Source organism: Chelonoidis abingdonii, chromosome 26 (genome assembly GCF_003597395.2).
Source record: "Chelonoidis abingdonii isolate Lonesome George chromosome 26, CheloAbing_2.0, whole genome shotgun sequence".
NCBI classification, from domain to species: Eukaryota; Metazoa; Chordata; order Testudines; family Testudinidae; genus Chelonoidis; species Chelonoidis abingdonii.
Genome location: NC_133794.1, coordinates 5,305,679 through 5,315,801, shown reverse-complemented (window position 1 = coordinate 5,315,801; position 10,123 = coordinate 5,305,679). Strand labels below are relative to the sequence as shown.

Sequence of the window (10,123 nt, the reverse complement as noted above, 5' to 3'; positions counted from 1 at the left end):
TTAGGCTCCTAAATAACTTTTGAAAATGGACTTAGGCACCTAGGGAGCTAAATCTCATTAAAAGACAAGGTTCCTATGGCCTCAATGGCAGATTGTAAAAGGTATTTTGGTACCTACAGATGGAGAGACATGGTTTTGAAAATCCCCCTGGGCTGCTATGTGCCTAACTGACTAGGCCTCCTTGATGCTACAGGAATACAAATAACAGGTGCCAAAGGTCTAGATGCTCAAAGGTATTAGGCGCCTAATTCCCATGGGAGTTGGGTGCCTAAATACCTTTGAGCATCTGGGCCTACGGCCCTGGAACTTGGGCACTTTTGAAAAATTTTACCCTTAGTCTTTAACTTTCTTTTTGTTTGACTTTCTGATAGATACGAGTGTTAAATGGATCCAAAGGATTATCAGCGCTGGCTGACCCAGTGGCTGAAGCACAGGACTGGGAGGTAGGAATTCCTTGTCCCAGCTTGTTAGTTTGTAGCAAGATCTCCAGCAAGTACCCTTTCTCTATGCTTCAGTCTCTCCTCCTGTAAAGTGGGGATAATGGTACTTAACTACCTCGCAGGCTGTTGTGGGGAAGTTGTCAGGTGCCGTGCAGATGCTTTAATCCACAAATATCACACTTTGCGTTTGAGAGTCAGACTGAAAAAAAACGTGGTAAAAACACATGCAGAAAAGCAACAAGAATGCTATCAGCAGAACGAGCTTGTTACCACTGTGGGTGCTTAAGTGATTATCTCACTGGGAGATCTGGACGTTTTAGTGAGCTACCTACTTTGTCATTTGTGCTACTCACATGAATCTTTTGTACGTAAACAGAGAAAATCGTTTGCTTTTTCTTTCTCTCCAAACAGCTGCGACCCGTGAGCTGACTGTAAACGTCTGGACGCACAGTTTCTTCTTTTCCCACACACTTTGCCCTAACACGTTCCGTTTCCTTTCCTTAAACTTGTCTGGTCCACATCCTCTTCTGCAGTGCTCCTGGGAAGCCAGGAGACGATACTTCTATTTTTCCAACAAGCTCCTCTATCTGTGATGCCATTAAACTCTTCTCTCAAACCTGTTAGCATTTCTTTCTCATTCATCTTTATTGGAAGGTTCTTTAAGCATCAGCAATCGCAGCATATGCCAGCACAATATGCTGCGAGCTCCAGTAGCTCTTCCTGTAAACACACCTGGAATATGTTGTAATGCCTACACCAGGGGTTCTCAAACTGGGGGTCAGGACCCCTCCAGCGGTCACAAGGCTATTACATGGGGGTCGCGAGCTGATAGCCTCCACCCCATACCCCACTTTGCCTCCAGCATTTATAATGGTGTTAAATATAGTAAAATGTGTTTTTAATTTATATGGGGGGGGGGTCGTACTTAGAGGCTTGCTATGTGAAAGGGGTAACCAGTAAAACAGTTTTGAGTACCATTGGCCTACACACATGCGTGCGTATCCAAGCTAGAACTAAAACAGACAGGAGACAAATATGAGGGAATACAAGAGGGGGTGTTACCAACTTGCACATTTAATGCAAGTCTCGTGATATCTGGTATGTTTCTCAAAGGCCCAGCTGCCAGAGTCATGGTATTTATGTGAAACTCTCAGCTTTCATTGAAAACAAATAAAAGTACGTTTCTGGCCTTCATGGCTACAAAGCTTGAAAACGTGACTCCTAAAGGCTCAAAAGTTAGAAGGCAAACTAATAAAAAAACAACAACCCTGATTTACTAATTTTTAAAATCTAATTATTTTTAAGCCAATTGCGTGATTAATGGGGAGGGATGACTCATTAATCTTTCATGTTTGGAGCTGGCAGTGCTGCAGGAGGGTACAGGAGAATGAAAGATATAGAGAACGTTAAGTCCGGTGCTCTTTTTTCATAACATAATTTTAACATCCTGTTTCTGTTTTGTTAACTGCACAAGACACAGTCTCTTGCTGTAGCTAAATTCATACTGGATGTAATTCCGTTGGCTTTACAGCGAGGATGAATTGCGGCCACTTTGTTCACAACCTCAGACCATTGTAACAGGCAGCAGAGTTTGCTTGTGCTAGTCTTCTTCCGAGGTCCTAATGTGCTCGCTTGCTAATTTTAAAGCTGCAAACAGAGTGCTAAATAACATCCCTCATGAGGTATAATATTCCATCCTTGATTTATAATTCTAAATTCATTTGCGAATAAAAATGAAGTTCCCACTTTCTCTGCTTTTAAGTCCTTTTTGATCTCTCAAGTCCCGCCTCCTAGCTTTGCATCTCTGTGCTGAGAGCAGGGAAAAGAGGAAAACAATTTATGAGTCATGAAATGTAAGTCCTCTTTAAACCCACCTTCTTTGAGAATTTGCTCCCACTCCTGTGTACCAGACAAAGCTGCCAGCATGCCTCTGATTGAAGATTTGGAATGGGCTGCCTTGGAAGAGAGCTGGTAGCATTTTTCCACAGCTATAGGTCATCCTGTATGTTAAGTTTTAGCAAGTTTCCACAAACTATCTATGCAAACTGTACTAGCTCCAGAATTCTGTGCTAGCAGGTACCTCTAATATGCATATAGCTGTGACCCTAATTTAGCATAACTTGTTTAAGGAACAGAGCATCAAACATTTAGTCTTGCCATGAGTGCAGGGGACTGGATTAGATTACCTCTGCTCTCCAGGTCCCTTCCAGTCCTATGTTTCTATGATTTGTACGGTCTGAGTGTCTTTCATCTTTTTTAAACTATTTTCCAGTTTTTCTGGTCTCTGTCTCACATTCAAAGCATAAATTTTTACCATCGATGCATCCTCCAATGAAATCATGCATGCTTTTGACGTATCATTGAAGCCAGATTCTCCAAACATTTCCCCAGCTGAAGAGTTTGTACCTTCTACAGCGTCTGAGTTTTCATCTTGAGGATATGGGGGGTGGGAAATTGCTGGCAGCAGCATGCTCACTGGTGATGGGCTGTTTTGAAAGAAGTCAGTTTTCTTTCCTTTGGGGATTCATTTTCTCTATATTTGCATTTTAAGATAGAGAAGGAACTCACCACTCACTGGTGTATGTTTTGTTCTCATTTAATGGGTCCTCATACACATGTTGCTGATTTTGGAAGCATCAACCATGATGAATTGTTGCCGAAATGGCCATCTATCCCCCCCATTAGCATTTCTACTGCACGTCTTTATTGCTTGTATGCCAGTAGTGCACAGAGATCCCTAGCAGTATCGGGGACCCATTTTACTGGGCCCCATACAGCCACACGGTAAGAGACGCTCCCTGCCCGGAAGCATTTACAATCTAAAGAGACAAGACAGGGTGGAAGAAAGATAGTAGTAGCCTCCTTTTACAAATGGAGATTTGAGACATGGAGGGTAGATCTACACACAAAAAAATCCATGGCAGCGAGGCTCAGAGCCTGGGTCAACCGACTCAGGCTCATGCTATGGAAAAATAACTGTGCAGACATTTGGGCTGGAGTTCTAAGCCCCTCCTGCCTCACCAGGCTTCAGAGCCCAGCCCAAGCTCAAATGTTTATGTTGCAGTTTTTAGCTCCCAGTGTGAGCCCAAGTCAGTTGACCCAGACTCAGCCTTGCTGCTGAGGTTACAGAGGAAGTGCGTGGCAGCCCCCAGAACTGAACTCTGCTTTCTACTCCCTTCCCCATAAAACCATCCTGACCCCCATCATTTCAGGGCTTGCAGACCATTTGTGTTCTGGGCTGCAGTTTTGCCAGTGGCATGTCCTTTCTAGTGTGGTTCAGGAAACTCGCATGGTTTTGATTTTAAAAGGACCACAAAATATTTGGCAAACCATCAGTCTCCACTGTGGTCTTATCTCTTTTGGTATTTAAAAACAAATGTAACAACCGAGATATTTAACTTGGAAATGTGGCAGCTGTGTAGAGGAGCTCAGGAACTATTTTTGAACACGTCATGAGATTTTTTTCAAAGAACAATTACAATCTGTCTGCTAAATAATAATACTACCTAGCATAGACAGCATTGTTCTATCTTGTGAATATTAATTAATTCTCACAACCCCTCTGAGACTGGATTATCCACATTATAAAGATGGAGAAACTAAAGCCCATATTTTCAACAGGGCCACTCGTTTTGACTAGCTGTTTTTGCATGACTAATTTAATACACTGTAAGCCTGATTTTTATGAACATAGGAACTGCAAAACTGGATCAAACCTGAGACCCATCTTGTCTTGTATACGATCTCCACCGGTGGCCAGCACCAAATCTTCAGAGGAAGGTGTAAGAACTTTGCAGTGGGCAGTAGTGAGATAATCTTCCCCTGGCATTAGGTCTCCTCTTAATCTCTGATCATTAGAGACTGTTTTAAGCCCAGGAACATGAGGGTTAATATCCCTTCCAGAGTTTGTTGGTGATGATTATAACACTGCATATTCTTGTTATCCATATCAATGTCCAATCCCCTTTTGAAACTTCCTAGATTCTTGGCCTCAATGACTTCCCGTGGCAGATTTCCAATCTGATTGTGTGAAAAAATTTCCTTTTACTGTTTCTGCACTTGCCACCTTCAGCGATGCTGAACACGGACAACTCCCAGTGAAGTCACTGGGTGCATAACACCTTTAAAAGTTAGGCCTGCACTCAAGTGGGGCACCCCAAAATTTAAGCACTTAAAATAGTCCCCGATCCTGCTAGTCATTAGGCCCACCTACAGCCCCACTGAGTTCATAGATTCTTAAGACTAGACAGCTCCATTTTGATCTTCTAGTTTGATTCTCCTAACACAGGCCAAGGAACTGCACCTATTTCTGTATCAAGTCTATAGTTTATTGGTGAGATAGATTAAATCTTTTAGAAAAACATCCAGTCTTGATTTAGTCATAGAGTTTAAGGCCACAAGGGCCTATTAGATCATCCAGTCTCCTCTCACTGACTGTTAACTTTCACCCAGTTATCTCCATACTGAGCCCAGTATCTTGTCTTTGATTAAAGTGTAATTTACATTTGGCAAAAGTATATCTTCCAGAAAGGCATGCAATCTTGATTTTAAGACATCAAGGGATGGAGAATCCACCATGTGCCTTGGAAGTTTGTTCCAGTGGTAAATCACTGTTTAAAAAAAATATATATATATAGTACCTAATTTCTAATTTTGTTCCAATGATTATTTACCCTCATTGTTAAAAAATTGCACCTTATTTCTAGTCTGAATATGCCTACTCTCAGCTTCCAACCATTGGATCTCATGACTTTTTCTGATAAAGAGCCATCTATCAAAAATCTTTTCCTCACGTAGACACTTGTAGACTGTGCTCAAGTCACTCTTAACCTTCTCTTGAATAAATCAGGGTGAGCTTCCTTAGTCTCTCACTAGAAGGCATGTTTTCCAGTACATAAATAATTCATGTGTCTCTTTTCTGAACTCTTTCCAATTTTTCAATATCCCTTTGAAAGCGTCGACCCCGGCATTGGACATAATATTCGAATAATGGTCTGACTGATGTCACATACAGAGGTAGTACCACCTCCCTACTCCTACTTTATATTGCCCTGCTCATATATCCAAGGATCATAACCTCCCTCTTAGCTACAGCCTCACATGAGCAGCTCAGGTTCAATTGACATCACTATCTACCATGAACCTTAAGCACTTCTCTGAGTCACAGCTTTCCAGAATACACTCTCATCTCTTAGAAGCGTAACCTTCATTCTTATTTCCTGGTTGTGTGAGCTTTGCTGTAATTGGAATAGAGAAAAGAAGTTTTGAATTATACAACAAAAGAAGAATTTCTGCCAGCTACAACCCAGAAAAATCAAACCCGATTTCACCCGTGAGTATCTTTCAGGAAACCATAAATGCCCATTCGCATCATCCCCCCTCCTTCATTTATTCCTACCAATGGAAAGTGCAAGAGAAGGGAGCAGATCAGTGAAGGTATGTCTACATTGCAAGCTGAGATGTGATTACTGCATGGGCAGACATACCTGCACTAATTATCTGCACTAGCATGTCTAAAAACAGCAATGTAGATAGATAGGGCAACAGGGGGTTCAAAGCAAGAGAAACGCAGCTGGGACCCTGAACATACACTTGCATTGCTAACCTATGCCACTATGTTTACGGTCATTTTTAGCTGTAGCTAAGAGGGAGGTATGTCTAGCCATGCTGCAATCACACCTGGGATTACACTGCAGATGAACCCTGAGACTCAGAACTTCTGGGTTCTAGTGTCAGCTCTGCCACCAACTAGCTGTTTGGCTTTGGGCAAATCACTGCCTCAGTTTACACATCTGTCAAGTGTTTTGTAGCTGTAAAGCAGCACATAAGGGCTTATGTATTAATGCTCTGTTTTGCTGTTACTTCTGCTAAAGACCAGGGTAATCGACAGTATTAGCAACAAACTACACAGTGGTCGTGAAAGACAGAGGAGGAAAAAAATCAATACGCAATAAGCATGTCGGGCTGACTTGCTCATGAATTTTGGACCAACAGCATCTGTCTGGCACCAGCAACTACCAGGCAAGAAAATGCAAATCTTCCCCATCACAGTCAGCAGTCTCCTTGATTTAGACTCATTTAATAAGAGTAGGATTACAGATTTTTCTCTTTTACCTGGAGCAAACACTGAAGTTCTTTTGTAAAATAACAAAAGAAAACAATCTTCTTATGTGACAGCAGAATCGATGGTCTACTTTGCTGCAGTGAAAATTAAATGTTTTTTTGGGAGGGAAAAGCGATATGGCATTCTGAGCATGTACTGCTGTAAAGCTCAATTAATAATGTGCATGTTAATTGAAGCTTAATAATATAAATGCTTCTCAAGGAATGAACTTGAGGAGGAAAAGCTTGAGTAACTCACACATGCCCGTACCAGTGCAATCTCTTAAAATGGAACACTCATGCTAGATGGAATAATCAAGTTATACGCATCTGTCAAACTGGGCTGTGAGGCAGACAACTTTTAAACTAGCTGGTACAGAATAAATAGTGTGTGCTCATATTTATAGATACATTCTTTAGTTTATAGCACCCATCATTCACGATTCCAGCCTACATTCCAAACTCAGTAGAGTGTCCCTTCACCCACCACTGAAAGGCAGCCATCTCTGGGACAGAAGGCAGGCAGAACACAACCCAGGACTGCCAATAAAATGGCCCCTTTTGTAACTCTGCCCTTTGCATTGTACTCAGAGCAGCAGAGGCTGGAAACTTCTGAAAGTGGAGAGACAAATCTACCATCCACGCTCCAGCAGGGGATTGGGAAAAATGCTTCCTTAAGAAATGCTGGTGATTTTTTTGATTGAAATCACACTACTGTTATAAATCTAAAATAGCCATGTTATAAATCTAAGCTTCTCTTGACCATTTTAGGTAAGTTTCTACATGCCAGAATGAAGAGGCCTAACATAAGAGAGGGAGCTAAAAGTCTCACAGGTGCCCACACTTCAATCACCTCCGCAGAAAGAGGAAGAGGTGGAGAGAGAGAGGAAATAAGCAGAAGCAGCAGCGGTTGGGAGAGATGTCCAGATGCAAATAACCCCTTCCCGAATGAAACACACTCATCATGTTTCTGCTGTTTTCTCCTCTAAGCTGTTCCCCCACCTCCCCATCTCTCATTGTCTCTCTCTCTTCTTCCTGTTCGTATCACTCCCTGCCCAGGACACACAGAGGCCTGTTCATATCAGTCCTGGTCTCTCTTTATGCTTCCCTTTCCTACTGTGCTTCTCTAGACACAGGAGAGACATGGCAGTGGTAGGAAAAGTTGCCTGTGCTCCTTCCATTCCAAGGGCCATATCTGACAAGGTCACTGGCTAGCCCTTGCCCACGAGCTGTAGCAAAGCCCCCCAGCAGCCACAAAGTCTCCTCTACCAACCCATAAGCCCCCACTTACACTCCATTCCAAACCTTCACATGGTTGGAAGGGGAACTCCCTTTCTTTCCACCCCAGCATCCGTTTTCCATCCTCCAGGACTGCCAACACCTGTGCCTCCACCCTTGAAGGATTTAGGAGCCCAGCAGCCTTTGTTGGACTCCACCGTGGACCACTTCCCTAACTTCCAGTGCACTGTACTGTACATATTAACAATTCTGCATACACTGGACAGTGCTACATAAACAATCATCATTCTCAAACGTCCAGTCTCCCACAACCAGATTACATTCTGAAAGCTTTTGCCATGGAAAGACCTAGCAGTTTTTGTGTGTGGAGTCCAGATTCCTAATCTGGGCAAAGAATCCATGTGCCTGGGCACTCATTTTTTAAAAATCTAGAAGGCAAGAGATAGGAGAAAATGGAGACTGGGAAAATCCATCCTACCAAATATCCTGATGTGATTTTTTGCCTCCAGAAGAGCATAACATTTAGCTGAGGGGGCAGATTCTTCACCCTGCTCAACTTCCAGATGCCAGCTAGTGCAGATTACAATAGCCCCAAAGAATCAGGGTTCATAACTATCTCTCTGACACCACCTGTTAACTGTAACAGAGAATTAGGGCCAAGATTTTGTGGGAGAGGCAAACTGTCTCCATTTTGGGTGGGGTCCAAAAGGTGGTAGTCTTTGCTGGCTATGAAAGAAATACTCAGCACCGTGTGCATACCTTAGGCAACTTACTCCACTGATCAGATCATGTTTCGACTCTGAAACTTGTTGACATCAGCTGTCTAAAATAATGCGTTTGGAGGTACCACTATTTCCTCTGACCCTATCAGTTCTCACACAGGAGCAGTGTCAGGCAGAGGCAGTAGTTGGATGAATGATTCAGCAGAGTGCTTTCTCCTCTAAATCAATGCCCCTTAATGGGTGCCGTGTTGCTGCCCATTAAGGTTTAGATGAATCATAAAATGTAGAAGCTAGCCACTAAACACTGGTCATTTTCAGGTGTTCTGGCCCATGATGCTAACCTAAATTCCCCTGTTGTTTCAACTGCATATAGGGCTCCTTATGTCCCGCCCTAAACTATTGTGACATTTTCCTTGCTGTTAAACAGGTGCTACATTTGTGCCCAGATGTAGTTGGAAGCATCCCTATATTATATACCTCACAGAAATGTGGGGATGCTTCGTGTATATTTATAAAGTGCTTTGAGAGCCTTGGAAGAGAGGGTTTGCAGAAGGCCAAAGGATTATTTAGGCAGTTTTTGTCTATCACTTTACCTAGTGTGCTGAGATGGCCTTTCTCACTAGATGGTGCAAACAACAATGCATAACCGGGTGACCAGAAATGGAATTTCATCAGAGGAGGCTCACACTGTGGCCTCTTTCATGCTGAAAAACAATGGGACAGATCAAGAGAATCCCAGATATTAATGCTGGCAAAGATCGGTTAGATTATCTAGTCCATCTGTTCTACTAATAATTTCACTTGGTAATTGTCCTGTTCTTTCCCTCTGAAGCATCTGGTACTGGCCACAGTTCGAAGACAGGATACTGGATTAGATGGATCATTGATCTGACCCAGTATGGCCATGTTTACATTCTTATCCAAGAGTTCTCCTTAAAGGTCTCTTTTCAAAGGTTTGGCCACTCCCAAGCAATAGGGCTTCCACAATTCCTCAAGGAATCATTCCACAGTCCAACACGTTTCATTCCCAGGGAACTCCCCATGAGTTTTACCCTAAAGATCTCATCTCTTCATTTATCCCATTCCTGCTAGCTATTGTCCCCTCAGGCGCCTTCCATCCACACCACTAACGCCAACTGGACAAGATGGTTTGTTTGCACATAGAAGAAAACCACTTTCACTCCCAGGCTGAGAGAGAGACCCCAGGAGAACCACCAGCTCCTGCCTCCCCATTCCTGCCTCTTTCATCATCCCCCTCCTCACTTTGCCCCCTCCCATCACCACTCAGCCACCATCCTTCCCTCCCCCAGGCACTCCTCCTCATCCGTCCACTCTCCTCCCTGCCTTCTTCCATCATTCCTTAGCCTCAATTCCCTCATCCCCCTCCTCAGCTTCCCCTCACCATCTGTACCCTATTCTCTTCCCTCACTCAGGCCCTTCCCCTCCTGAGCCCCCTCCCCTCAGCCCCTTCCTCGCTCCCCTCCCTGCCTCATCAGCCCCCTATTCCCTCCTGAGTCCGCTCCCCTCAGCCCCCTGCTCGCTCCCCTCCCTGCCCCATCAGCCCCCTCTTCTACTCCTCAGCTCCCTCCCCTCAGCCCCTTCCTTGCTCCCCTCCCTGCC

General features: G+C 43.7%; 1 protein-coding gene across 8 annotated transcripts in view; it reads left to right on the top strand.

The window, feature by feature from the left end:
- Window positions 1-243: 243 nt before the first annotated feature.
- Window positions 244-10,123, top strand: part of SMARCA4 (SWI/SNF related BAF chromatin remodeling complex subunit ATPase 4) — a 71,486-nt gene continuing 61,606 nt past the window's right edge. For 4 of the 8 annotated variants that reach the window (XM_075061260.1, XM_075061259.1, XM_075061258.1 and 1 more), the window contains exon 1: window positions 244-443. The gene's annotated coding sequence lies outside the window, so the exon portion shown is untranslated. The remainder of the gene's footprint in view (window positions 444-10,123) is intronic. The other 4 variants (XM_075061261.1, XM_075061256.1, XM_075061255.1 and 1 more) reach the window with 1 other exon arrangement.